Source organism: Eulemur rufifrons, chromosome 23 (genome assembly GCF_041146395.1).
Source record: "Eulemur rufifrons isolate Redbay chromosome 23, OSU_ERuf_1, whole genome shotgun sequence".
Classification (NCBI taxonomy): domain Eukaryota; kingdom Metazoa; phylum Chordata; class Mammalia; order Primates; family Lemuridae; genus Eulemur; species Eulemur rufifrons.
The window spans coordinates 30,969,394-30,993,773 of NC_091005.1; the positions used below are offsets into that span (position 1 = coordinate 30,969,394).

General features: G+C 40.1%; 1 protein-coding gene across 1 annotated transcript in view; it reads right to left on the reverse strand.

Moving 5' to 3' along the window:
• Positions 1–24,380, reverse strand: part of PHKB (phosphorylase kinase regulatory subunit beta) — a 208,904-nt gene that overhangs the window by 55,454 nt on the left and 129,070 nt on the right. The gene's annotated exons all lie outside the window — the stretch shown is intronic.

The following is a 24,380-nucleotide window of genomic DNA, read 5'->3' on the forward strand; positions in this document are numbered from 1 at the left end:
TATAATTAACATTATGTTCATTAAATACAAGCTGTTGGACTTTACAGTTCTAATCAAAGACAGTGTTGGATATTTGCTACTCTACTCGTTTTTGTGTGGAAAAGATTCTCTATAGCAAATATTATATATTGTTAAAATGAACCCAATTTTGAGGCTGTATATAATTGAGAGAACATTAAGAAGCATCAATAAATTACAGTATTAGAGAGCTCTGAACATAGTGATCAAATATAACTCCTTTATAGTAATGAATCCAACATTTCCAATAGTATGCTCTAAATGTTTGATTTACTATCAATCGGTTCCTTCTATGGTATTCAATATGCCACTAGAATTTATATCTTGTGGAAGGCAACATCAGAATATATACATCGGCAAGAAATATCATATGATCAAAAGGATGGCTCCCAGAATCATTGTGAAAATGACATTTCAGGCAGACTTTCCTGTGATTTAAATGAACGTATAAGAAAAACATGATTTAACAACCCAACAAAAACAAAGACACATTTAAAATGTTATAAATTCAATTTTAGTTGATGGAGACCTTACAATTAAATGTTTCTCAAAAGGATGAGAAAAAAATAATTTTTCAGAGTCTCATCAAGATTTTTAACAAGAAGTGAAAAAATTAAGCCTTATTTCTCTTGGATGAAATCTACGGTTTACTTCATAAAAAGGAAGAGTAACCTTAGAGTAGTCCGTTATCTACAATCTCTAGTATAATCATGGGAATCTTAAATAAAAACCAAGTGGAAACATGTACTAGAATACATATAACATTTCAATAAGCTGCCAATAAATAAGGCAGCTTACAGATCACAATTTGCAAATTGGAATCTTATTTTTGAATCATAGGTCTGTTTAGGATATTTTGTTTCCATTTGTATGACAAAGTACTCAGATTTAAAATGGCTACTACACATGTTGGATAGTGGTGAGCATCTGGTTAGGGGACTATCAAATGGCTGAAGAATTCTTTACCATTGTAAAAACTCAGCATTTCAGAAAGGTCTGACTCACAAACCGTCCACCATAATGAGCCTGGGCTTTCAACTCCAGCCAAGTGGGATCCCACCCCCTGTTCACAGAAAGAATTCAGCATGGGCAGTTCCTAGTCCTTTCACTGCCAAAGGTGAAACCATCTTTTCACTATTATTACCATTTTCTTCAAATCACCACCATTGTTGTCTAAAACCCATGAGGTTCCTCTGATAATTTCCTAGTGGTAATTCATACCTTCTTTTCTGAATGGTATTTTCCCTAATAATATTGTAATATTAATAATTTCTGCTGGTAGGTTCACACACACACAAGCACATGCACGTGTGTATACAAACTCAAGCCCTGTGTGGTACCAGTAGTCTCCATTTTACATGTGTTCACTCATTCATTTGACCAACAGCACACTACTCTAGAAAGCTCCATGCCAGACCCCGATGTTATAAGACTAACATGACCTAGTGTCCCTCTCTGAGAAACTCAGAGTCTGGAGGGTAGGAAGCAGGGAAGTCTTCACACATGTGTTTATTGTCTCACAAAAGTACTTCACTGGTATCTTTCTGTAGCAGATCTTGCCTCATTAAAAAATGGCTATAGGATATTATGTTATACGGATATACTATACTTTATTTTAAAAATCTTTATTTTGATGGACATTTAGGTGGCCTCCAATTTTTCAGTTCTGCAGAGAATGAAATAATTGTCCCTATCTCAGAGAACTGCTGATGATTTAGGGAGAGAACAGAGAACTGAGCACAGTATTTGACACAGAAAACACTTAGCAAAGGGCACTCATTCCTGACGCAGTTGCGCAGTTACTTGCTGTTAACTTCACGCCTACCCGAGGAGAGCTGCTCCTCTCTCCCTTGTGTAGGTTTGCTGTAATACCTATGTCGCCCTAGAACCCGCTGGCTCCCACCATCCCAGCATTTGGATCATCCATTATCTTATATTTACATGGCTAGTTCTTCCCCAAAGAATCCCAAACATCTTTAAAAAAAGATTCTCCAGGGACTTACCCCTCCCCTAATGTTAGGGTCTGAATGTGTGTGTCCTAAAATGTCAAAATTTTAACCCCCCGAGGTGATGGTATGGGGGAGGCCTTTGGGAGGTGATTAGGTCATGGGGGCGGAAATTCATGAACAGGATTAGCATCCTTATAAAAGGGGCCCAAGAGAAACCCCTGCCCTTTCCACCATGCGAGGACGCAGCAAGAAGGCACCATCTCTGACCCAGAAAGCAGCAGACACTGAACCCGCCAGGACCTTGATCTTAGACTGCCCCCCGTTTCTAGAACTGTGAGAAGCAAATTTCTGTTGTATATCAGCCACCCAATTTATAGTATTTTGTTATAGCAACATGAACAAACTACGGCACTTTACTACTACCCAATTTTTTCTTTTATTTCTCAAACATAACACTGTAACTATTACTGTTTCCTTACCATTCTTGATCTACTTGGTCTTTAGAAATAGATAATCTTCATACTTAAGTCCTTGGTCATAAATTCTCTCTCTCTCTCTCTCATATCTCATCCACTCTGGTGGCTTTAAATTATTACATCTAAGCAGATGATTCCACGTTTATATTTCTAGTCTTGACGTTTCTCTTATATTCCAGTTCCCACATTTTAAACTGCTTTCTGGACATTTTCTCTTGGCTATTTCCAAAGTTAATAGCTCTGAAACTCAACTCCTCATCAACCCCACCCCAATCGCAAACAGGCTCTATTCCCTGCCCTTCATTTAACAGGCCACCCTAGCTCAGAACCCCAGAGTCATCTTTGATGCCTCTCCTTTACCCTCCACTGCAATTAGTCACCAGAATCCTTTAACCCTTCCTCCACAAAGTATCTTGAATCTGGTTTCTTTTCATTTCTATGGCAACATTCAGGATTTAAAAGTAACAACAGCAGCAAACACTTCCCAACTACACTCTACATACCAGCAACTGTTTTATGTGCCTTATCAAACTATTACCCTCATTTTACAGATAACAACGAGGCACGGAGAGCGTGAGTAGACTACCCAAGAGCACAGACAGGGGACCCAGGCAGTCCGACTGCAGAGTTTGTGCTCAGAACCACTCACTGATCCTGCCTCTCAGGGTGGACAGGCGGCAGGTTTTAGACTGAAAGGCCACATACAAGTCCCGCCTTGCCACTTCCTCCAGCAATGATCCTGGGCATCATTAGGTGCCTTAAACTTACGAGGGACAAAACTGAACTACTGGTTTCTGTCCACTCACCCCCAAAGCATTCCTTATAAGGCCCCACACCATAAACCCGTTTGCTCTGGCCCCCAGATGTGTAAGTCATCTTTGATTCCTCTTTTCTCTTCAAACCCCGTAAACAATAAAAGCTAAAAAAAAAAAAAAAAAAATTGACAACACTCACTGAGTAGCAGACAGATGCATTAAACTATCTATTCATCAAAATACCCCTATTAGGTAGGTTACTATGTTATTTTCATTTACTTATGAGAAAACTGAGAGTGGTTTAAAAAAGTTACCTAACATCATACAGCTAATAAACCCAGCGAGTGAGTGGCAAGGCGGGACGCAGACCTAGGCAGGCGAGCCTACTTCCTAACCACTGCGCGCTGTCCGCCTCTGCAAGGGGCTGCTAATTCGCCAACAAGCTCCACTGGCTCTGCCCCCAACCATGTCTCCAACATAGCACTTCTCTGCACCTCCACTGCCAATACCGCGCTACTTACAGTCACCATGACCTTTTCCTTGGTCGCTAACTGGTCTGTACCTCAGTCTCAAACCCCACCCAGCGGCAGGGTCCATCCTGCAAACAGCAATGAGGGTTTTTTACAGTGTAAATCAGACCATCTCGTCACCCCCACCCGCCCACCCTCCCGCACACACACACCCCGCTGAGAACTGCCCGGCAGCTTCCCACCACCCACAGAATAAGACGGACACTGCTCATCGGGCCTGTCAGGCCCTGTGTGATCTAGCTCCTGCCTACCTCTTCTTTCTCATCCTCTCTCCTCTTCTTCACCATGTGTCAGCCACCCTGGGTTTTCTCTGTCCCTTGAACGTGTCATGCCAACCGTGTCGCCATCACAGGGCCTCTGCACTGGATGCACTAGTTTGGCATGTTTTCCTCTGGGTTGTTGTCCCTCTCGTCAGGGAGGACTCAATCACCACCCCTTTCTCACCGGCCTTCTCTCTGCTCCAGAGGCACCGCTGCTCTGCCCAGGCATCTCCAGCCCTAATATACCGCTTTACCTCAGTTTGTCTATGCCACAGTGCCTATCAACTCCAGAAACTACATTACATTATTATTGTAATTCACTCCCACCAGAAAGTAATGCCTTGATCTGTCCTGTCCCCATGGCCTGGGACACAGCAGACATTACTACTGGATGAATAACTGTCCAGGCAAGTTTCTCAATTCTGTGTTTATCTGTAACATGGGACTAGTGATATTTACAGTGCGTACCACACAAACAGAGGATGACGAAGAGAGCATGCAAACCATTCACAAACTCGGCCGGCTCGGTTCCAGACGGAGTCTGAGGCCTGGATGCGGGAGGCTGACAGCCCTCCGGTCTGAAGGCCGGCGGGCCCCAGGGCCAGGAAGACCTGGCGTTTCGTCACCGTCCAAAGGCAGGAGAAAAGCCATGTCGCGGCGTGGAGGCGGTGTCGCAGGGGGATCCTCCTCTGCTCAGGGCACGGTGGCCCGCCGACTGGCCACATCGGGGAGGGAAACGTACTTTGCTCAGCGCACCGACTGAAACGTGGATCTCACCCAGAAACACCCGGAATGATGTCTGACCGAACAGCGGCGCAGCCTGGGGTCCATCAAACTGACCATCTCGTGGTTGTGGGGACGTGCCACGTTCGGGGGAGCACAGGGTGCGGTCCCACCAACCGTCCGCCGTTCATCCACGTGAAACCAGGTTTTAAGGAAACTCAACTCCAAGTGTTGTCTATAAAACACCTTTTTTCTTATCTGCTTTTTGATAGAATATAATTCTTATTTCTTGGTAACTAAATTTAAAAATTATTACCTCTTTTATTAAATTATCTACGTAAAGCTCATAATTCTTATTTTTATAACATTTTACTGAGCCCTGGCCTAAGTAGTTTTAGTTTTAATATGCTCTGTGCTGCATAAAATAATCTGCGGTGGCCGGCTTAACTAGGTCTTTTATTGAAGGAAAAGCAAGGGAGGAGGGAGAGAAGGAAAGCAAAAAAAGCAGCAGCCAGCAAATAGATGGGTCCACGCCCTCCGGAGCTGGTCTTGCCTCAAGGGCAGAGCATCGAACCGTCTGGGCCTCTGCTTCGGGGGCCTCACACGACACTCACTTAGGCTCATTAGCCTTCATCAGCAGGTCCTGCCAACATACAGCATTTTTTCATTACATTCATTTTTCAGCAAAACCTCATTAGCTGAAGAAACCAAGCAGATGCTTTATACATCTCAATTCCAACCGGAGACACCACGCCCCCGGAATTTCCCCCTCAGGAGCCAGAGAACAGGCCATGGACGTTTGAACACAGGCACATCCTGGCTGAGAGGCACCGGCATCTTGTTCTAACATTTCCAACCAAGCCAAAGAAGCAACATGGAGGAAACTGACAGGAAAGCAGAGGAAAGTTAAGTAGAAATATCAAAGGAATACAACATCAAGCATAGTTAAAAAGCTAAACGCGGCTCAAGAGTAGAGCTGGCCAGGGCGAAAATGGTCCTTCAGGATCTGTGCGTTTATATATTGGATTAGTGATTACATAAGCTTTCCTTTTAAGAGGAAAACAAGTGAATTTTTAAGAGTATTCCCAGACCTCAGACACAAAGTTTCAAATGCCCAAATGAATAACTCAGGCAACGCTTTTTGACAGCAGCTTTTTCAATGACTGCAATTATCTTGGAAGAGAACACCAAATGCTTTGTCACAACGAATTCATTTGTAAAACTGTTTTCACCCCTTTCTAAGTACTTGCTGTAACTGGACGATTCTATATTCTTATCTCAAAGAACTGACAGTGCAGACAGTCTCGCCTGCTGCCCAGAGACAATGCAAACACGGCTCCGTGGGTGCAGGGGGAGAAGTCCGGATGCGTGGTGTTCTCTTAGCTTCAGCCACAGCGAAGGCAAGAACCAGTGAGGAGAAACTCACCGAAACAGCAGGAAGGATCAACATCAGGATAGACTAGCAAGATGAGGGCGAAACAGAAGTGCTAAAAATCTAGTCCTTTCACTCTCAGGGCTCTTCTGTCATTTAGAGAGACCTCAGGTGGTAGGCTGCAACCAAAGAAAGGCCTCTAATGGCAGACAAAAGGAAACCAGGTGTTAGGATCACGGGAACAAAAAGAGGCAAGTACAGAAAGTCAACTTGTTTTTTATTTTTCACCTTTGGGTGCTTGTACTGACTGGATCAGTTCCCTGACGCTTGATTGAAAATCTTAGAGACAGGAGAGGTCATTTTTGTCATGCGCTGGAGGGAGGGGAATGGAAGCCGCGGGAGGGGTCTGTGAGGGAGACTGGCTGGCTGGACTCCATTTCAGCCAGAGTAGCACTAGTTTATATATTTATGAACTATTTTATGTACTAAAATTCTATCTAAAATTTTGACTGAAAAATGGGTTTCCTTGATAAAATCAGTAATCCACTTGATGGATGAGGAGACTGAAGCCCAGAGAGGGGCGATGGCCCAGGTCCCACAGCAAGTTAGTGGCAGACCCGGAAGCAGAACTCAGGTCTCTGGGCTGACTGGGTCCAGTCCCCTGTAATCCTTCCCTAGTCAGACTGCCACATCTTCCTGGCTGTAGGTAAACTTCCCAGTTCACTAGAGAATCGCCAAGGGCACCACTCCACTTACAAGTGGAAATGAACAAAAAGGCCACGTGTGCAGTTATTCCAGTGGGAAAACTCTAAGAAGGGTCCTGATGGAGAAAGAGTGTAAGAACCTATTCTACCCTCTCTTTTGGCACTGGATGCTCATCTCAAGGACTAAAGACTGGGCTGGAAAGACTGCACAGGGCCAACTTGTGGCAAGATTTGTTATCACTGGGTTGGACCAAACAACTACAGAGGGACCCAACAGGCTCTAGAATCCTAAGCCTTTAGCTCTACAGAGCCATCTTCACTGGGCGGAGGCCAAATTGTTTCTAGCGTGAACTCGCACAGGAGACCCGACTGCAGAGGGGACATTCTGCTATCACTCTTACCAAGTAAACCTAAGAGTTTTCTATATCAATGAGGTCACGATTTATTAATAACAATGTTCATTTGTTCATACATCCAGACACCATGGTAAGCCCGAGGAATGGCAGAAAACTGAATGAAACACTATCCCTATTCTTCATGAACTCACTATATGAGAGAGAAGATACCTATATACAGAGTTCAATAGGACATTAAATATGATGCTTTTAATGGTTACTTTGAGGGAAAGGGAGGGAACATTTAATTTATCCTCAGGGAACTGAGGAAAATTTTGTAGAAAAGGTATCTGACCTGTTCTGGAAGGATAAAAACTGGCCATTAAGGAATTTATTCAGTTAACATTTATTTTTTACTATGTATCAGACAAATAAGACAATAAAACAAAAGTCCTTCCCTCATGAAACTTACATTTCAGTGGGAGACAGATGGTTAAAAAAATACGTAAATCATAAAAATTAGTGATAAATATATAGTAAAAGTAAATGGTGATGTATTAGTGTGATTAAAGACAGGGGCTACTTTAGATTGATGATCAGAAAATAACTCTCTTGGGGAGTCATTAAATGTGAGACTTCAGTGACAAAAAGGCGTGTACTAAGCAATGATCTGGTAACGAATACTTCAGGCAGAAGGATTAGCATGTGCAGAGGCCCAGGGATGGAAAGAGCTTGAAGTGTCTGAGGAACTGAGAGGAGACCAGTGTGTCTAGAACACAACAGGCAAGCGTCACGAGAGATGAGAGCGGAGACAGTTAAGGCCCAGCAGAGTCTTACAGGAAACAAGGCATTTGCCTTTCATTTAAGGGGAATGGAAAGCCACTAACAGGGTTTCAAAGAGGGAAAAGGCTAAATGTAATTTATATTTCTAGAACAACAGTAATAAACACATATATAGTACTTGCTATGGGCCAGGCCCTGCCTAAGCACATTTATATACACAAATATATAAACTCCCATTGTGGTGGCTCTTGCTGCTATATAGATATGGTTCAGAGGGGGCAGAGTGGACATATGGAGATCAGTTGGAATCTGCAGTTGAGAAATGACGGGGACCTGGACTACAGTGAAGGAGAAAGTGAAAAGATCTGGAGAATTATTTAGGGAGTAGAACTGACAGGATTGGATTTGGAAGGGGAGTAGTGAGGCAGGTAGAGAAGAACCAAATATTACTTCTATGCTTTTAGAGAGTTTAAAGTAAGAAGGAACGTTCAATAGTGGTGAATGGCTTTGAGGTCAAATAGATTAAATCTGCTAAGAGATCATTGGTTTCATCAATCAGGAGGTCATCAACAACCTTATGCGTGTGGTTTCGGCAGAGTAGGGGTATAGACAGCCCGACTCTGCTCTGCAGGGAGCGACGGAGAGTTGAAAAAAAGTATGAGATTTTTCTGAGATGTTCCAAAGGGAAGGAAAGAAGGGAAGTGAGAGAGGCCTTTGAGAGAGGAGAATAGCTGAGAATTTTTTGTTGTTGTTGTTGTTTTTGGTTTTTAGGGCAGGGGATACTTAAATACATCCACAGAGTCAGGGAACTAAGTAGAGAGAAAGGTACGAAGTATAGAAGAAAAAATGCCCATCAACTGGAACAACTTAAAGGTGAAGGGGAAAAAGGTGAGTGAGCTAATGCTTGGAAATGAACGTTTTACTCAGCCTTCTGGGATTCAGAAGAAAAGATCCAATCATAATTACAGGCAAGGATTTTAGTAGGTACTAGAGTCCATTAGTGTAGTTTTAATTTTATTTTATACACCCTTCTGAGAACTTAAAGCTCCATCTCCCACTTTTAATGATTTTGACCTAATAGGTAGAAGGGTGGGCTCATGCTCTGCCAATAATACTATTCACTCTTCATTGTCACATTGAACTCAGATTCTTGGGCTGACTTCATTGTTTCTTCTGATTAATGGTATGACTAGAAGAGTTATAATCAGTGTCCACTTGTCTGACCATCCCACAGTGTCTTTTTCAATTCATCTTCATAAACCATCTGGCTCCACAAACTGCAGCCTCCCATGACAGAAGATATTTTAAATCAGGTTGGGGAAACAATAAGAAGTTCACCAAAAAAAGAACATTGGCTGGGCGCGGTGGCTCACGCCTGTAATCCTAGCACTCTGGGAGGCCGAGGGAGGTGGATCGCTCGAGGTCAGGAGTTCGAGACCAGCCTGGGCAAGAGCGAGACTCCATCTCTACTAAAAATAGAAAGAAATTATCTGGCCAACCAAAATATATATAGAAAAAATTAGCCGGGCATGGTGGCACATGCCTGTAGTCCCAGCTACTCGGGAGGCTGAGGCAGTAGGATCGCTTAAGCCCTGGAGTTTGAGGTTGCTGTGAGCTAGGCTGATGCCATGGCACTCACTCTAGCCCGGGCAACAAAGCGAGACTTTGTCTCAAAAAAAAAAAAAAAAAAACCACATTAAAATATGAATATTTGCTCAAAATTCATGAAGATTGATGACATTTATGAAAATTACTCATGAAAATATGAAAATTGTATGAATTAACATGAATATGCAGCCTTCTAGCTTCTGAAAATGATTTTCAAAGGCAGATTTCTTAGGTATTATATTCTGATATTTCTAATTCAGTATCATTCTTAAGCATAGGATGCAACAGAATAATGTAACCTAAGAAAAAGCAATAGACAATTAAGCTGTATCAACACTAAATCAAAACCATTAGTATATGGAGCTAATTTTTTAATGAAACTAAGTTCCAAATTGAAAAAAACCAAACCTGTCCAAGCTAAAGCAACGACTTGTGTGCACAGAGGGATAGTCTTAATCAGAGATACAGAAAGAGACAAAAGAAATTTAACAGGTCAAATATTCAACATTTAAATTTTTCTAAGTTGAATACAAACTTTAATATGTATCATCAAATGGCTCTTTACTTAATGAAGCTAGTACTTCCTTTATATTATCACAGTTCTTTACAAATTCGAACTTCAACTTGTCTTTTGCAAAATAGCCCAACTATAATGTTTAATCAATAGAAATTATAAAAGATTATATAAGAGGTATTATAATATATATTTTTCATCAATGAAATCAAACTCCCCGAGTATTCAAAACACAAAAATAACTCTGAAATATTCCAACTTAGGAGAAAAACAAAGGAATGACAAAAACTACATAGTGGTTTCGTATTCCTACTGGTAAGTAAGTGACTGATGAATGAATATTTGATGGCCTAGCTACAGAAGCACTGTGGTGTCTCCCATGGTGTTGGAGACTTATCTGGCTTAGTCGTAACCAGTGGATGATGGGAACACAGGAAAATAGCATTAATAATGGAAACCTCCTGCAGTAAATGCACACTTTTCACCATACTGCACATCACCATGGCTTACCGGGCCACACTTTAAGACACCTGGGTTCCGGCCTTGGATTTGCACTTTGTTTGATCTTGGATATGTCACTTCTCTTTCAGTCTCAGTTTTCTGCTCTATAAAACAAGGGGAGCTGGGAGCAGTGGCACGCATGTACCTGTAGTCCCAGCTACCCAGGAGGCTGAGGTGAGAGGATTGCTTGAGGCCAGGAGTTCAAGGATGTAGTGAGTTTTACGATCATGCCTGTGAATAGCTACTATACTCTAGCCTGGGCAACATAGCAAGACCCAGTCTCAAAAAAAAGCAGGGGGAGAGTTCAGATGGTCTTAATAAGCTTAATATTCTCTTAATATATTCTTGATACTCCACCATGTATGTGAAGTGCAGGTGATAAACATAAAGGTATGACAAATAACTCTGAACTTTCTTGGTGAAACTGGAAGAAATCAGCTCCTCCCTGTTATAGAGCTATGGCTAGCTTCATGGTTTAAATAGACACATTTGACCAAAAATGAAAACATTCTCAAATCTAGGCTAAGGTCTATAACAATATGCTTTTAGATACAGTATGTCCTGTGGAAAGAAAGTTTTTAGAAAGTGATTTTCATGATTTTTATGTAAGTGTAAATTTAAATTGTTTTACTTTATAATCTCTCGCCTTATTTTCATCAGCTAAGCAACACTATAGAATATAAGATATTCAATTTAGGAGTAGAAATATTGAGTAAGTAGAGATATTTTAATGAAAAGCAATTTAGTCACATCAACAGTTTAAAAAATCCTATAATGCTACATTAAACATCAAATCTTGATCGACTCTTATTAGGATAAACTTCTAGAATAGAAATTATTACATTAAAGGGTATATGGAACCTTGATACAGCCAAATGAAGAAGCATTATACAGACATTTAAAATAATATTTTATAGAAACAATATGAAAAATAACTGAGTATGAATGTTAGTGAATATAAAACTGAATACCCAATAAGGTTATAACCAAACAATAAGAAAGCATATGTACAGTTATAGCCAAATATTGAAAATATAATGCATTCCTTTAGAATTTTCAGGATTTTTCTCATCTCTTTAAGGAGAAAGTAGTATTATTTATACAATAAATTATTTGAAGTAAAATAAAAACAGCAATAATACTTATTTAGCTATTACAATGTATCAGACATTTGGTTAGAGGTTTACATACATTATCACTTAATCATACACATAACCATGAGTTAGGAATTATTATCCCTATTTAAAAGATGAAGAAAGTGGCGCTTACAGAGATTAATTAAATTGTCCAAGGTCATGCATTTATAATAATATGTGGAAGAGATAGGTTTTATAACTAGGCCTGTATGATGCAAAAAGCCATTATATCACTTCCTTAAAAATAAAAATTTATTACACATATATGTTCTTTAATCTTTAGGAAAATAATTCATGCAAATTTTATGCATCTGTATTTGCAGAAAACAAAGCATGAAACCGCCTCTTCCTCATTAATTTGATAAAGGAGAGACCAAGTGCACTATATGCTTTTAGATCAGATCTGTATAAATATGTACATGATTCAGTAAATAAGTATTAACTTTCATACTAAATTTGGAATCTTGCAGCTCAGAAAATAAGCCCCTATGGCTAAAAAGCATTACTTTCACACTGGCTTTTTCTCCAAAGACTTTCCAAAGTAGATCAATCCATTTTTACTGGCATATCAAATGTTCTAGTCTACTTTACAGATCCAAAGCTTGAGTGTCACTGAACATGACACTGAATTCTCTCAAGGGTGTGTCAACACACATGATTTGCTCTATCATGATAATTTTGCCATTAATGTAAAATATTGCCTCAAACAGCTGACCAAAAGTTCTCATATTTTGTTCACCAGTATGATGGCCAAAACATGTGGAGCTCTTCAAGGACCTCATGAGAGAAAACCAATCCTCAAGGAAATAGGGGCTCCCAAAAGCCTAACCCTCTGGTTTGGAAGAAGGCCACTTGTTATAAAATAAATCATTGGCTGGGCACAGTGGCTCACACCTGTAATCCTAGCATTCTGGAAAGCCAAGGTGAACAGATCATTTTAGCTCAGAAGTTGAGACCAGCCTGAGCAAGAGCGAGACCCCGTCTCTACAAAAAAAAAAAAAAAAAAAAGGAAAGGAAATTAGCTGGATAACTAAAAATATATAGAAAAAATTAGCCAGGCATGGTGGTGCATGCCTGTAGTCCCAGCTACTCGGGAGGTTGAGGGAGGAGGATTGCTTGAGCCCAGGAGTTTGAGGTTGCTGTGAGCTAGGCTGACGCCATGGCACTCTAGCCTGGGCAATAGAGCGAGACTCTGTCTCAAAAAAAAAAAAAAAAAAAAATTATTAGGTAAGGTGGTGTTAGAATGGTATTAACTGACAGGTTTTTCTTCAAAGATCAATAGATGTTTAAAAACTGTGAATAGATTTAAAACAAGAAAAAAAAGGAAGTAAGTTTCGGGTTGAGTTCATAAATTTATTCATATTTATGAATATGATTTTTTTCTCAGAGTAAAATGCCAGGAATATAGATTCGTTAAAACGATAACAGATAATAAAATTCCTTGTACATCTTTATTCTGGACCATAAATCTTGCTTTCTTACTTGGATCTATTTTTTTCCCCTTTTACATTTTAGCCATGAGTACAAGAAGTCTTTATCCTGTAGATAAAATATTTCATTATACATCATGCCTGTTATTGGGACTTTTAATTTTAATAAGTTCAGTAGGTTAATTAGAATGATGTTATTAAATGTGCTTAAGCTCATTTTTTTTTTTTTGACTTCCAATTCAACTTTTCTCAGCTCTGGATATTTCTGATCAAGGCATTTAATTTTAATTGGTTCTAGTGTAAATACTAGTTGATAAGAGACTACAGACAGCATTACCTGAGGAGAACCTTTGTGTAGCTGTGGCACATTCAGGCTAGGCTTTCAGAAGCATCTTTGATGCTTTGACTATTTTATCCTGTTTTATTATGATAATCATAAGAACTTCTGTTCAGTACTCAAATTTACTCCCATACTTGCAGATAAATTTGGATTTTTGGTCCCACACAAATGCTTTCTTTCTTTGCCAAGCTAGTGAAATGGAATTTTTTTAATCCTTTAAGTAGAAATCATGTCTGAAACTAGTTAAACTATTTGAGAGCATCAGAATGAACTGAACCAAATAAAACTGAGCCACATGCAAAATTTCCTTAAATCACTTTAAATTTCCTTAAATCTTTTTAAAGATTAATAAACTTTTAAAAACTGAAGAGATTCGAAGCAAGAATAAAAGAGGAAAGTAGCTATAAGTCCATATTGTAGAAGTGCTATACAACGTATCTACTAAATTAGGAGAGGCTTATAACCCTTCTTGGATTGCAGCAAACTCAACTTCCTGAACAGATGGTCTTCCACCATTTAATTGCTCTTTAACTCCCCACAATCTGGCTTCTGGGCACACCGCTCCACTGAAATCACTCAAAGGTTACCAATAACCCAGATCATGGAAGCCAGCACAGAAGAGCTACAAGGGGATTTATGAATCAATCCGAGCTGAATAATTTTATAGATTAGAAAACCACATTCCAGAGACATGAGGAGACCTTCACCAGATCACACTGCAGGTGAACCAGGAAAGGTCTAAAGACCAGGACCTGAGTTTCTGCCAGTGCTTTGCTGTCCCTCCCAGCCAGCCAGGTAGTCAGACTTCTTGAAACACACTCTCAAAATAAAAATTCCCCACACTTTCATATCCATAACACCGTTTTAAACTTCTCACTAGGTTCCTTTGCACTGCCCTTCCTAGAACATCTCTTTATTCTACTATCTGCATTACATACACCCTGACTGAGAACTAAGCCTGGAGCCTGGCCTTCCAATAACTGTCTGTTCTCACAGTTTAATTTCCACTATGAGCCATGTTCAATAGCAATAACCTTGCACCTTTTCTTTTCATTAACTACTGAGCACCTCAATTAACTGCTCTGTCTGCACTGGAATCATCAAAATACAAATAAGAACAATAGCTAACATTTATTGAGTGCTTAACTATAAGCCAGGAGCTATCCTAAACTCTTTACCTGTATTAACTTATTTAATCCTTACTACTCTATGAAGTATTATTCTGATTTTACATGTGAGGAAATTAAGGTATACAGAGGTTAAACAATTTGCCCAAGCTTGGATTTAAAAGTGTAAACTAAAATAAAATTTTAAGGCTCACCACCCCCCTCCAGCTGACTGAATGGACCCCCTCTTGGCCAAAGGAATATCCCAAAACTAAACTGCCTGCCAGGAGGAGGGAGGTCAGACATATCTTATCATGCCCCCCTCCCTTCCTGGGGACACCCTTTGTAACCCATTAACAGGTCTGAGGGTATGCAAGACAAACCTGCAGGTCCTCAATTTACACAACAAATGTATCTTATCTTAAAACATTCCAAGCCTCTAGACAAAGCTTCATGTCTTTAACCAATTACAAGTCCAAAAATTTTTAAAGGAACCTATAACCTGTAAGCCCAGCCCACCCCCCACCCCCCACTTCCAGAGGGCCCACCTTTTCAGGTCAAACCAACGTAAGCGTCCCACGGATTGATTTATGACTTTCCCTGTGACCCCTGTCTCCCTGAAATGTATAAAACAAAACTGTAACCCAGCCACAGCCAGTCCACTTGCTCAAGGCCTCTTGGGCGTGGCTCCGGGTCATGGCCCTCAAATTTGGCTCAGAATAAATCTCTTTAAAATTATTTTACAGAATTTGGTCTTTTTTGCTGTTGACAAAAGCATACAGGGTGCCTGCAGAGGCTGTGCTGCTCTTCAACACTCTGCTAGGCAGAACATCCAACAATAAGAAACCTGAAGGGGGAGGGGAAACTTGCCCTTTCCCCGCAGAGTTCACTGAAAGATCCACTGACAAGGCAGATTAATAAGAGAAAGGTTTATTTACCAACACCATGTGCATGGGGAGAATCACAAGAGCGATTGCCCAATATCGCAGTGAAGTTCAGATATTTTCATATACGCTTTTTAGAGGGGAGGCGAGAAAATGAGGACTGTAGGTAATTCTGTTTAGGGGCGAAAGTTGCCAGGGAGGATGAATAGATGGGGCAGACAGATTAAATTTTTTGTAAATAATTCTCTTTACAAATTAAATTAACCTGAGAGACAGGTATTGTGTTTAAAATAATTTGGGCCGGGTCCACTTACATTCTTGATCTTCCTGCAATGTACTGAGGTACCAGAGAGGAAGGGCTGCCCACTTCCCCCTTTGATCTTCTGATCAGGTCAGTCTGGTTTTGCAGACAGAGGAAAAGCCTCTTCCAAGAGCCTGTTAATCTCTAAGTGCCTTTAATTCAAAACATTCTTTATATCAAAGTGTCACATTTTGGGGTAAAATTTCCAGAGCTCCTTTGAACCTCTCCTATTTGTATTCTTGAATATTAAAGCAGCATTTTCATATCAGAATGTGTTTTTCTATGACTCTTCCTTTGATACTAGAATAGCTTATTTATGTAAAAATTCTATTGCATTCAACATCTATTTTGAGAAACAAGATCAATTTTTCTCAAATTGGTTTGAAATCAAAAAATGAAGTACAAAACAAATCCTGGCTGGCTATTGCCTATTAAATATGATAGTCTCAGACAGAACCCCACAAACATTTAACAAAGTATTGATTGTGTTTTCCTGTTTAACCAGGAATCTTCCATATTTTACTTAGTATAATAACATACTTCAAAATAAAGTCCATGTGCTAGAGAACTCCAGAATTCTCCCCACCCCACACCCCCTATAAAAGGATGTCCTCTACAAGGCCACCTTGTTCCCAGTGGACAACTGTAATGCAAAATACAAGGAATCAGTAGGATGCACATGGCCAGCTGCTTGCAGTGTCTGCTGCAATGAGACCTCTTCCAAGTGTGAATGAGTAGCAAGGATGGAAACAGTCAGTCTTCAGGACACCATGATGGCACATTAGCAAGGCAGAGGCCCTGCAGAATGAACCATGAAGGTCTCATTCACAGATAATCAGTGGGTACCCCCACGAGAATTACCTAGGCAACAGAAAATGATGGGCCCTCTAACAGGAACAAGTTAGTGTGAATGGGAGAGACGGAGTTAACACCTCCTAAAAGGGTTTTCTTTTGGTTAAGGAAGAAGCAAATCCTTAATAAAATTACTGTTAGATTTGTGGACTTGGTCTCATCCTAGCACAACAGGGAAGAAGAAAGGGGCAAATAATTAGACTCTTTTAACATGACAAATGTTATATATAATGAATCCCAGCATGCATTTTGTACTGGTGTGACATCTTTGTGTTTAATTTTTCAGATCACTTCCGCAGGGCTCTTAGCACCCTAGGGCACAGGTGCCACTGTGTTCCTGTGATGTGACATCAAGCCAGACTGTTCAGGAAACAAGCTATTTCTCCCCTTACCTCCTTCACACCATTACAAAAATCACTGCTTCCGAATGTTTGACATCCATTTCTTCCTCTCCTTCTTCAGTTAACACCTTCATATGGGCTCTGCCACTTGACAACTGTGTGACCTTGGGGAAATTACTAAGCCTCTCCGAGAGGCTTAGTAATGTTAGTCTCTGAGACTAACATTATCTATCTGTAAAATGGATATAATAATATTTATCTCAGAAAAGTATTAATAATGAGTATAAAATGGCTTTTACAGTGCCTATAAACAGTAGGAACACAATCAATTTTGGTTATTCTTATATCTCTGATATCCATTCATTTGTCCTATCAAAAACCCAACTAGGCTAAGAGAAGACAAGAATAGGACATACTCTCTAATCTGAGGACCTCTGCCAAGAAGTCAGGCATGTAAACCAACTACAACACGGCAAGTGTTGTGACACGGAGTATGCATAGCAGGCTTAACAGCATAGCTTCTAAACCCACATGACTTGTTTTCAAGGATTAATTCATAGAATGGGATAAAATAGTCTTTTGTATAATTTATTTTCCCCAGATCAAATGTGGCATAGGAAAGTGAGGGTACAGAACAAGGCACTGTTACCCTATTTAAAAGATTAAAGGACAGACCAATTAACAGTTTGGCTAAATTATTTTCTTTCAAATGTTATTTTACCAGAAAATATAAATAATTACATCTTTAATTTACTTGGTTTGCATCTATTATTCCAGGCTATCACAACTATTTAATGAATATCTATCTATTCATATCATAGTGTTAGGTTTGTTGGCCAAGATCTGAAGAAGCATTGAGTATAACAGGAGAAAAAGACACTAAGCGGAAATAACCAGGTAAAACTCAAGCACAGGAGTAAGGCCTAGGCTTCTAGTTCTAGAGAGCAGAGTACACATAAATACTCAATTCTCATCTCTCTTCAGACTCCAGAGAAATGACCACGTAGATATTAAAAGTAAACAAAAAAAAGACATCAATGAAGAGAAAAAGGTCATCAGAGATGATATTTCAATACATTTCTAGTCTATGAGATGGCAAATGGAAATGCATCAACAAATAAAGCAGAGCCGCGGAATCCTATATAAACCACAAACTATACCACTTAGAGCATCACCAAAATGCTACAGCAGGTGTGGGAGCTGACCCACCCACCCAGAGGGGCACTTGGTTTGCATGTACAATGGAGGGCAGGTGGGAAAAGTGGAGGTGACACAGACGGACTGATTAAAGGCCACAGTGGCCAGCTCTAAGCCCTACATAAGGAATCACAGTCAGCAATAAAGCAGAGAGATTATAGTTTGAGCACATGTAGTTTGAGCGCTGTTGTTTGTGCGACATGTGGTTGAGTATTGTCTTCCAGGAGGATTGGCCTGTCTCTATTGATCAATCTTGGCTGCTTAATCACAAGCATCCTCATCATTTCATCCAATCGGTGACAGTAGATATCTGCTGTAATCAATTGACCAGGTTTCATGAAGCTGTAGTGGATAACACCAGCGCTGGACCAACAAACAGAAACCATTAGATTTTTTGATGAATATTCAGTTTTGGACTGTGTTCGGCACTTCAACTTTATCTAAACATAGTACCAAATGCTTGCGATTATCAATAGGAATCCATTTTTCATCACACATAACAATATGGTGTAGAAATGGCTCATCTCTATGTCGTGACAGCAAAGAAAGGCAAGCTTCGAGATGATTTCTCTTCTGATGCTCATTTAATTCATGTGGTACCCATCTAACCAGCTTCTTTACCTTGCCCATTTGTTTCAAATAGTCCAATATTGTTGGGATAGTAATGTCAAATCTTGCTGCTCAGTCGTGCATAGGTTGAGATGGATTCGCTTCCACTACAGCTTTCAGCTCATCATTATCCACCTTGGTCTTAGGTCACCGACGTGGCTCATTTTCAAGATTAAAATCACCAGAAGGGAACTTCTTAAACCATCGATGTACTGTGCATTCATTAGCCACATCCTTCCCAAACACTTCGTCTGCACAGCATTGGTTCCATGATGGAACTCATATTCAAAAATAACACAAATTTTTGACTGACCCATGATTTCACAAAAGTTGCTCTAAAAAAAAATTTGCAAGATAATCACAAGCCAAAACGTGTGCTTGAAAGAATGAGAATGTACCTTCACAATAAAAATAAAACAAAAAGTGTCAAAGTGAAATATCAGATATATCAACTGTCAAACTTAGTATTTAAGGAAATTGGACATTTCATACTCAGTAACCAATACCTTGAGAATAATCAGTTCATTGATCATACTAATACATGATTGGATAATGAGGATCACCAGGTATGTGATAAAATAATCAGTAGGAAGAAAAACAAATACCACATTAATGAAACACACAAAAGTTATTTTGGAAATTATGCTTAGTGAAATAAGCCAGACATAGAAGGACAAATATTGCATGATTCTATTTACATGAGGTCCCTAGAATAGGCAAATTCATAGAAACGGAAAATATAATAACGGTTACCAGAGGCTGAAGGGAGGGAGGAAATGGAGGGTCATTGCTTAATGGGTACAGAATTTTTGTTGGAGATAATTAAAAAGTTTTAGGTACAGATAGTGGTGATGGTTACACAAGACTATAAATGTATTTAATGTCACTCACTTGTACACTTATGAATGATTACAACAATAAATATTAATATTATATTTATTTTATTCCATTAAAAAAGAGAAAATTTACTGTGGAGATTCAACAGTGCCAAGTGGATATCCATACGCAAAGGATAAAGTTGGATCTCTACCTCACACCATATATAAAAATGAACTCAAAATGGGTCATATACCTAAATGTAAGAGCTAAAAACTATAAAATTCTTAGAAAAAAACATAGCCATAAATCTTCATGGTCTTAGATTAGGCAATGGTTTCTTAGATGAGACACCAAAAGCACAAGCAACCAAAGAAAAAAATAGATAAAATTAGGTTTCATCAAAATTTAAAATTTCTGTGCTTCAAATGATATCATCAAGAAACTACCAAATGGGAGAAAATATTTGCAATCATATAAGGGTCTCATATCTAGAATATATAAAAACTCTAACAATTCAATAATAAAAGGACAAATCAATTAAAAATGGCCATAGTATCTAAATAGATATTTCTCAAAAGAAGATACACACACACACACACACATACATTGCCACAAACACATGAAAATATGCTTGATTTTAGTAAGTAGGTAAATGCAAATCAAAACCACAATGAAATACCACGTGACACCCACTAAAATGACTATAATCAAAAGACAGACGGTAAGCACTGGTAGGAATGTGGAGAAACGAGCACTCAGACATTGCCGGTAGGAGTGCACAATGGTGCAGCCACTTTGGAAAACAGTCTGGCTGTTCCTCAAAGTGTTAAATATAGAGTTAGCATATTACCCAGCAATCCCGTTCCTAGGTATATATCCAAGAGAAATGAAAATGTATGTCACACAGTAACTTGTATATAAAAGTTCACCAAAGCATTCATAATAGCCAAAGACTAGAAACAACCAAAATTTCCATCATCTGAAGAATGGATAAATAAAACGTAGTATATACATACGATGGAATGTTGTTCTGCCATAAAAAGGAATGAAGTGCTACTATATGCGACAACATGGATGAACCTTAAAAACATTGCGCTGACTTTGTGAAAAAAGTCACAAAATATCACATATTATATGAAACCATTTATATGAAATGACCATAACAGGCAAGTCCATAGAGATGAAAATTAGATTAACAGTTGCCTCAGCCTGGGGACGGGGAAGGGAAGGCTGGGGGATGTGGAGAATGACTGCTAAAGGGTACAGGGTTTCTTTCTGGAGTGATGAAAATGTTCTAAAATTGATTATAGTAAGTATACTACAAACCATTGGACTGTACACTTTAAACTAGTGTATCGTATGGGAATCATACTATACCTCACTAAAGCTGTTATAAGAAATAAGTGTTCAATAAATGATAGCCATTATTGCTTAAAAATTACTCTGAGAAAAAAAGACAAGTCGAAGAACACAAGAAATCTTCCACAAAAAAAAAAATCAGCAGTAGGAACAAGATGGCCTAGATAGATAACCATGAAAGGACTCTGAAAGCCACAAAGAAGGCAGACAGTACTGGCCGGAGACCTCAGGAGTGCAGAACGGCAATGTCGTGAGATTCCTGAGATCCCACACGTGCACGCGCGGGTGGGCACCACAGAAGCCTGCAGCTTGGAACAACCAATAGGCAAGACAAGAAAATAAACAAACCAACAAAAATCTATTCTCTCTGGCCAAAGAACTGGGAAAGGGAAAGCACAACAGAGACCAAGTGGGGACCTCCAATTCTAACTCCTCAGGGGAGGTACCAGTTGGCCAACTGCCTTCAGTAGCACCTTCAAAGTCCTGGTGGGCCAACCCAACCTCTGCTTCACAGCTAGAGCCCTGACGGGCCAACACTTGAGCAGCATCAGCAAAGATCTAGGGAGCCAACCTAACCCACAGTGCTCTACAACTTGGGCAGTCCAATCCAATCTGCAGCAGCTTTGACGCCATGACAAGCCTATCCAACCCCTGCTCCACACTGGGGCCACCAGCAAGTGGGCCACTACATCTGTGTCAGCCGAGCCTGTTGTCTTCTGGCCCTCCACCAGTGGCATAAGGAGACTTAGGCCAGAGAAAAAGGGGGCATTACCTGTAAAGGAACACAAATTTGAATTCACAAGGAATTTCTCACCTGAAACTACGGAGGCCAGAGGAAGTGGCACAGTATGTTTTAGCACTGAACCAAAACAACTGTCAACTGGGAAACCTATATCCAACATAAATACCCTTCAGGAGTAAAAGCAAAATAAAGACATTCTCAGACAAAGGAAAACAAAGAAATTTGCTGCTAGCAGACCTATCCATAAATAATGTCTAAAGGATTCTCTCCTAACAGGAAGAAAAAAAAAAAGGTAACAGAATAAGGCTGGGATATTCAGAAAGGAAAGAACAATGAAATGGTAACAACTGAGGTAAGCAAAATAGACTGTCCCTCACCCCATCAATTTATTTAGTCAAAGTTTATGGTTGAAACAAAAATTTTCACATAATCTGATGCGTTGCACAATGTATAGGAAATACTTTTAAAAGTATGTTTACAAAGTGAAGAAACGAAATGAATAGAAGTAAAATTTCTATAATTTAGCCAAAGTGGCAAAATGATACCAATAGATCTTGATAAATTATGTGTGTGTATGTGTGTGTGTGTGTGTGTGTGTGTGTATAAAATATATGGTAATTCCTAAAAGTAGCAACTAAGGAAAATCTAAGAATATACTAAAAAAATTATAAATAAACATTATAAATTACTTAAAATGGAATTCTAAAAACTGTTCAAATAACCCACAGGATGCCCTTCAATGGTAAATGGTTAAACTATGATACAGCCATTTCGTGGTGTACAACTCAGCAATAAAAAGGAATAAATATTGATATATGCAACAACTTGGATGAATCCCATGGAAATTATGTTGAGTGAAAGAAGCCAATCCCAAAAACTTAGGTGTATTTCCATTTACATAACATTCTTAAAATGTCAAAATTATAAAATGAAGAACATCAGTAGCTTCCAGAGATTAAGGACTGGGGTGAAGGAAGTGGGTTTGGTTTGGTTATAAAGGGGTAACACAAGGAAGTCCTACAGTGATGTGATGATGGTACAATTAGGTATCTTGACTGCGGTGGTGGTTACAGAAAGCTACACATGTGATAAAAATGCGTAGAGCTACATACACATGCACACAAATGAGTGCGTGTATGACCGGTAAACATCTGAATAAGCTCTGCAGATTACAGCAATGTCAACTTTTTCATATTATACTATAATTATATAAAATGTTAATATTATGAGAGGTTGAGTGAAAGGTTCATGGACCCTCCCTGTAAATTTCCTTGAAACTTCTTGTAGATCTGTACTTATTACAAGATTAAAAGTTAAAAAAGATTTATTGAATTGACACCTCAAAAATTTTTTGACTCCCCAAAGTTTTAAAATAATTGTGACAATATATTAATACTATGGCATCGGCTCTCGATAAGATAATAATTGTGACAATAAATAATTTTAAATAAAAATCCAGGAAGCTATAAAAAGAATAATGAGACAGTAAGAATGAACTATTAGAAATTAAAATATGGGCCAGGCACAGTGGCTCACACCTGTCATCCTAGCACTTTGACAGGCCGAGGTGGGAGGATCGCTTGAGGTCAGGAGTTTGAGACCAGCCTGAGCAACATAGTGAGACCACGTCTCTACAAAAAATTTAAAAATTTAGTCAGGTGTGGTGATGTGCTACTCAGGAGGCTGAGGAGGGAGGATCGCTTGAGCCCAGGAGTTTGAGGTTGCAGTGAGCTGTGATGACACCACTGCACTCCAGCCTGGGTGACAGAGCAAGACCCTGTCTCTAAAAGAAAAAAAAAAGACACTGGAGGAGCCTACTAGAGACATCGCTTGGCAGACCATCCCAATGGGAAGGAAGGATATCGGATTGTGGATCACAGAGAGAGATGACAGAGATGGCTGGGGACCCCATGGAGAAAAACCGTGAGGCTGAGAAGGAAGAAGCCAGAGAAGAGAAGATATCGGTGAGGATCAAACCCAGAGAGGCTGGGAGCCCAGTGAAAGGGTAAGAGGGTTTCCCCTGCCCCTCCTACATGCCTCTGGGGAACAGCAGGCCACTAAGTTTATGGAAAGCTTTGCCACCCTCCACAAGCCCAGGTGCTGTGGCCAGTAAGGAATAGTGGGGTGAACTAACGAGCCCCAGGAGTCTGGGCAGTCTGGGCCATGAGAGGCTAGAGTGTCCGCTTTCTTCCATCCACTCACTTCCTCCTCTGCACCTCCCTTAACAAGGGCAACTGAGGAAGCAGGTTGAGCTCCGCCCCTCCCCCTCCCAGCACAACCACGGCAGTAATTGGAGCTGAGAAGTTTGTGAACTGCGGCTGCTCTCTGGCGGGCCTGCGCCCCAGGCTGAGGTCCCCACAGAGAGTGGGGCCCATACCTCTTTCTTTGAGGACTTGTGGGGGAACAGGGGGTCACAATTTGGGAACTCCTTGCCCACCAGCATTTTGCAGGGTCACACGGTGGCAGCTCACATAAGCAAGCCAGTCCAGGTGTCCCCTGGACACAGAGGGGTGCAGGGTGACGCAGGGTAGGAGTCTGGGAGCTGGACTCAGGTGGCAAGGAAGCTCGCACAGACATATCTGACAGGAGAGTGTGGTGGGGTGCTGAGGTCCAGGGATCTGGGAGGGTACCCATCTCCCCCACTGGAGAACCACCATATTGGATAAGTGTGTGGCATTTGGAGAGGAATAGCCTAGCCCCCAGCTCCATGGCAACCAAACACCTCTTACTCAGGTG